The sequence below is a fragment of the Olea europaea genome, unplaced genomic scaffold (genome assembly GCF_002742605.1).
Source record: "Olea europaea var. sylvestris unplaced genomic scaffold, O_europaea_v1 scaffold2613, whole genome shotgun sequence".
Lineage (NCBI taxonomy): Eukaryota > Viridiplantae > Streptophyta > Magnoliopsida > Lamiales > Oleaceae > Olea > Olea europaea.
In genome coordinates, this window is record NW_019244456.1 from 58,928 (window position 1) to 64,479 (window position 5,552).

General features: G+C 38.1%; 1 long non-coding RNA gene across 1 annotated transcript in view; it reads left to right on the forward strand.

Annotated features, from left to right (window-relative positions):
* LOC111383104 overlaps window positions 1–369 on the forward strand; it is a 10,168-nt gene extending 9,799 nt beyond the window's left edge. The window contains exon 2 of the long non-coding RNA XR_002700689.1: window positions 21–369. This is a non-coding gene — a long non-coding RNA (uncharacterized LOC111383104). The remainder of the gene's footprint in view (window positions 1–20) is intronic.
* The last annotated feature ends 5,183 nt before the right edge of the window (window positions 370–5,552 follow it).

Below are 5,552 nucleotides of genomic sequence, written 5' to 3' on the forward strand. Positions count from 1 at the left end.
TCGATGAGTTGGCATTCTAGGTGGCGCACGAGTGGTAGGTCGCGTCCCTTCGTCCTGCATGGCGGTTAGGTGTACGCGTGGCATCCGTATGGCTGTGACTATTCAGAAATTGATGAATAGGCATGATGAATGGACACTTCACTTCATGGTTCAATCTGAGCCGTCAGATCATAAAAATAGTGCGATCCAATGGCTAAGACGAATCAGACCAAGTGGTGCACCAGTTCCTGAAATGTCACACACCTGTTCCATGAGACACTTCAATCTCTATAAATAGGGACCCCCATATTCGTTTTTTGACACACCAAATCAATTACGAATTCAATTGATTTCTAAATTCTTCTATCTCCATATTCTGCTCGTAAAAAATCTCTTATACTTCCGTCGTTATTCCGTTCAAGTACGATCATTCATTGGTTCGACCGACAAGGTTGGTATTGTGCAGTATCGACTTTGGAAGGAGCGTTGTATCTTGGGAGACAGACGTCCATAATCCCGTTTGCACTTCATTGGGGGGGCGAAATCTGTCTTAAGGAGATTTGCTTACTTTATTGGCATACCTCGCTTCATTTACTGTCTATTTTTCTGCTTATTTTATTTCTTCTTTTGATTGCGTTAGTCGAATTTTCGACAACAATAAGTTGTAGATTCCATAAAAAAAATGTGATTACGAATAATTGTTGACTTTAACTTTAATAAAAAATTTAGATTTTAATCCTTAACAAACATGAACTTAGTATTTTCTCAAGTCCAACTATTCAACTCGTTAACGTATTAACATATCAAGTAATATAGTGTTTGGATAAAATTATAATGGATTTTGTAATGAAAGTGAGTAGTGAATTTCACGAAATATATGAATAATAAGGTATCATATAATTAAAATTATAATAAAAATATATTTTATCTAAATAAGTAGTCTCATTTTTCAACAAGACAACAAGAACAATATCGGAATAATTATACCTCCACATTCCATTAAAAAAAAAAAAAAAAATTCCTTATGACGCTACACATCTATTGAATTATTATTATTATTATTTGTCGAATTACCAAATATAAATATAAACCAGGTCACACCTTGAAAAAAGTAAAACAAAGAAAACAATACGATCACAAGCCTACTCCGTACACTCGACTACAGGGGATAGCCCCCTTGTTCTCCGCTGTTGCTGTTATCCTTGCCGTTACGTAAAGAATATTGAAAATTTTGAAATTGAAAAAAATAAAAAAATATTATCAAAAAATTAATTTACAAAATTACCAACATTAAAAATTGCATATGAAAGAAATTTTTTTCCTATATATATCAGGGAAAAGGTCGTCAACAGCAGTTCATCTTCATCTCCTTCTCCGTTCATTACAGAAAGTAGATAACAATAATGAAAGTTAAAGGATTAATTATTAACTTTTTACATGCATCATTCCTTGTTTTGGGGATTTTTCAAGCATCCGTAAATGGCCGCCCGTTGTTGCTGTCGCTCGACCGGCCGCGGCCGGATGATGCCGCTGACTTTGCTCGGTGGTTGGTCTGCCAGAATTCATGGGGCGCATTTGTTTGGAGTTTTTATTTCACTCAGGGCTAGCATGCTTGTATCACATATTCAATTGAATCTGAACCTGATGAGGCTACCATTTACTCCGGCAAACAATGGTATAACATTTTGGATAAAAATCTGGTCAACGAAATTGCACTGAGATGGATCCTTTCGTTTCTCCGGTACGATTTTTTGAGTAGAACATAAATTGCAAGAGCTTTGAGCTTTTGCTGAAATGAATAACACTTTTTGCACCCAATTTGCAGCAACCAAATTATCATCCTCACTCCTCCACATCAAACGCCCAACAGGTTGACAGTCAATCAGGGCCTCGTAAGCATGAACAATGGACTGACTATGAGACGAACATTTTCGTCGCTGCCTATGAGACTGTAATCGTCGATGGACACTGAAATGGGAAGTGCTTCACCAATTACGGATGACAGACATTGGTTCACTTCTTTAACACCAACTCCGGGTACAATTGGAGCAAGCAACAGCTAAAAAATCGGTGGGATACTCTCCGCCTGAAATATAAGAGATTTGAAGAATTGATAAACAGCAGTGGCATCGTGTATGACACGTCTACTGGCTTGATTTGCGCCTCGATGGAGTGGTGGGATCGAAAGATTAAGGTACCATTGTTTCATGAACGTGTTTTGTCAAAATTTGGTTGAATACGCACTAGCTATAAAGAAACCAATATGCTTGACAAACATGTCGGTGGTAAGTCAAGACAAATAGTTTCAGCTTATTCAAGTTAGCTTAGACATAATTTGAAGTTTTCCTTCACTCATCAGAAATGTTATTGTAATTATTATTTTCTCTTTTATTTTCATATTTTTGTGTATGGATAACAATGATTTTCATTTTTGTTATTTTCTGAGTTTTATGCAATTGAAACTTTATTTTTAGAGTAATTTTTTTATGATTCTTTCACAATTTGTATTTCTTGCATTCAGTAAGGTTTGTGAATTGCATCTTTTAGGGATTAGGTACCTTCAATTTAGTGTCACAAGTTTCATATCCAGCATCGTACGTCCAATATGTTTTGTGTGTTGAAGTTGGTTTGTTCCTTTATGAGAAAAAGGAATTGATGGTTCCAACTTGAAATTTTTTTGAGTTTTATGCAATTGAAACTTTATTTTTAGAGTAATTTTTTTATGATTCTTTCACAATTTGTATTTCTTGCATTCAGTAAGGTTTGTGAATTGCATCTTTTAGGGATTAGGTACCTTCAATTTAGTGTCACAAGTTTCATATCCAGCATCGTACGTCCAATATGTTTTGTGTGTTGAAGTTGGTTTGTTCCTTTATGAGAAAAAGGAATTGATGGTTCCAACTTGAAATTTTTTTGCAAGTGTTTTCCAATGTTTTAGCTTTCCCAACCTGGCTGCAACCAATTTGTTCATACCCACATTATTCATTCTATGCTCATGTTGTATGAACGTTCGAAACTGCACCAATTTTTGTACACCTATCTACTTTCCATGTCTGTGTAAAAGATGTGAACCCTTTTTGGTTTGTATTTTTGTAGGAGAGGAAGGAGTACAAAGAGTATAAGGATAAGGATTGTCGAGAGGTGTATTGATACAATGTTTTATTTGGGGATGTTTTCAACTGTGATAAGTACGCAATCACACCTAGCTAAGCATGTCGCACTTGCTTCGTGATGTTCAAAGATAGTGGATATGAAGACCACTGTGACAAGATCCCAGTGGATGTGGAAAGCAACAGCTCAAGCGACTAGGACGGTGTACCCGAACTGCCTTTTGCAATCATGGATAAATCTGGCCCGCATAGCAGGGACAAACAAAAGGCCATCGAGAAGCGAACGAAGGAGAAGAAGAAGAAGTTTTCATCAAGGGACGTGTTCTACTCTGTAGATCATGCTACCTCAGCCAGTGAGAAGATTGCTGCAAAAATTGACAACTTTATCACTTTATCATAGCTGTTGTGTCCGACCTGAAGACGCATGAGCGAGTTACTAGCAATGGGTCAACTCCAAGAAGCAAACAGATCTGTACTTTTACACGTGCAGATTCCTTTCGCAGAAGGCCAATAGAGAGATACTGGACATGCAAGGCGATGCTAATGCCAAGTTTGCTTGGGTGGAGTGAAGCTATCAAGAATATAGGAAAACACGACGACGGTCATAGCTATGTTTGTGTGGATTGCGTACAATTTTTCGTGCTATTGTTTATGTTTACATGTACTGTGTTTGACGTGAAGACATTATGTTTGTGTCCAGTATGTACGGGGGACTATTGCCTAAATTTACCTTGTGCATCCTGAAAAGTTTTACTTTCATATGCACATGTGTAGACAAGAATCACATTTGGATGTATGTTCACATTTCGGTCAAACAAGTGCTCAATTAGTTGGTGGACAGGTCACATCAGTCACATCTTTACATAAATTTTTGGTGGTCTTGAGCATAGCTTCAAAGACAAATCATTTCTCTTGCCTTCTTGTATCAGTGACATCGTTCTATAAAAGGCACGTCAATTGTATGGAAATTTACAACTTGCAAAAGGCATAGTTTTGGATATCCTATTGTGATTATGGTAGTATGGCGCATTCAGATTTCACCTATGAGTTGTAGCCAACCTCCGATGTCGAGGACGAATTGGGCAATGAAGCATTCATAGAAGAATTGCAAGTGGACATTATGGAGTGGTTTCGGTACTGTCAAATCAATGAGGTTACCCTCAGAAACTATTATCGTGAACAAAGCATTCGTGTTTTGCAATAGCCGTTCGCTCAAAATGGTCATACGTTCATGCTGGATGCAATGAATTGTAGTCCTCAACAATGTTACGTCAAGTTTCGCATGTATCCCGTGATGCTATGAACATTAGCACATATGCTTCGCGATGAGTACGGGCTTCGCAGTCATCAGCACATAGATATTTATGAACAAGTTGGTATGTTTCTTTGCATATTTGCGCATGGAAAGAGGTATAGACAGGTACAGAGGCTTTTCAACCATTCATTGGAAACCATCGGGCACTACTTCAAGCTTGTGCTTCGAGCGGTCCTCCAGTTCTCTCGAAGAGTAATTCAACTTGATCCAAACTACAATAATTATCCTGAGCATCACGTTCCAAATTTGAACAAGCATCACATTTTTCGAAATATCATTGGTCGATTGACGATACCTACGTTAGAGCCGTCCTTCCACGGGACCAACACGTGAGTTTTATCAAACGCAAAGGAATTCCAACCCAGAATGTGCTAGCGGTATGTGATTTCAATTTGTAATTCACATTTGTGCTTGCCGGTACAACGGGAAACTCTCATGATGCTTGAATCTTGGCTCAGGCTATACATAATCTCGAGATTGACTTTTCGCAATCGACACCTGGAAAATATTATCTGGTTGACTGGAGCTTTGCTCATTGACCTGGGTATATGGCACCCTATAAGGGTTCAGATATATTGTACCATTTTCAGTAGTTCTATAATGGAGACACTAGTCGCAGACGTAACTTTTGAAATGCTCGTGAAAAATTTAATTCCAGGTACTCGTCCTGCAGGAACGTCATCGAACGTGCATTTGGCGTTTGGAAAAGCCGTTGGAAAATACTTGATTGTATGCCAAGTTATACTTTTGACGTGCAAACATCTGTTGTAATTGCAACTATGGGCATTCATAACTTTCTTCGATGGGTGGACGTGGTGGACGAAGCATCTATGAGAGTGGAGACAGACCCAGACGCGATAGAGGTAGAGCTCCTGAGCGCACATGATGAAGCTTTTGCTGAATTGAATGTACCGAAAACCCGACGAGATGAGTGTGATATGTTCAGAGATTACCTGGACAACAACAATAACTTGTATTTTTTGGGTCGAAATTAGATGTAAAGATTAAGCACGATGTTTTCCGACAAGAGAAATGCATTGTACACAACACCGTAGTCGGACGTCGTTTCATGACAATTCCGAAAAAAAATGTTATCATAAATAATGTTGCACATCCCAAATTGGTGTTTCGCAATGAATTTCCATGTT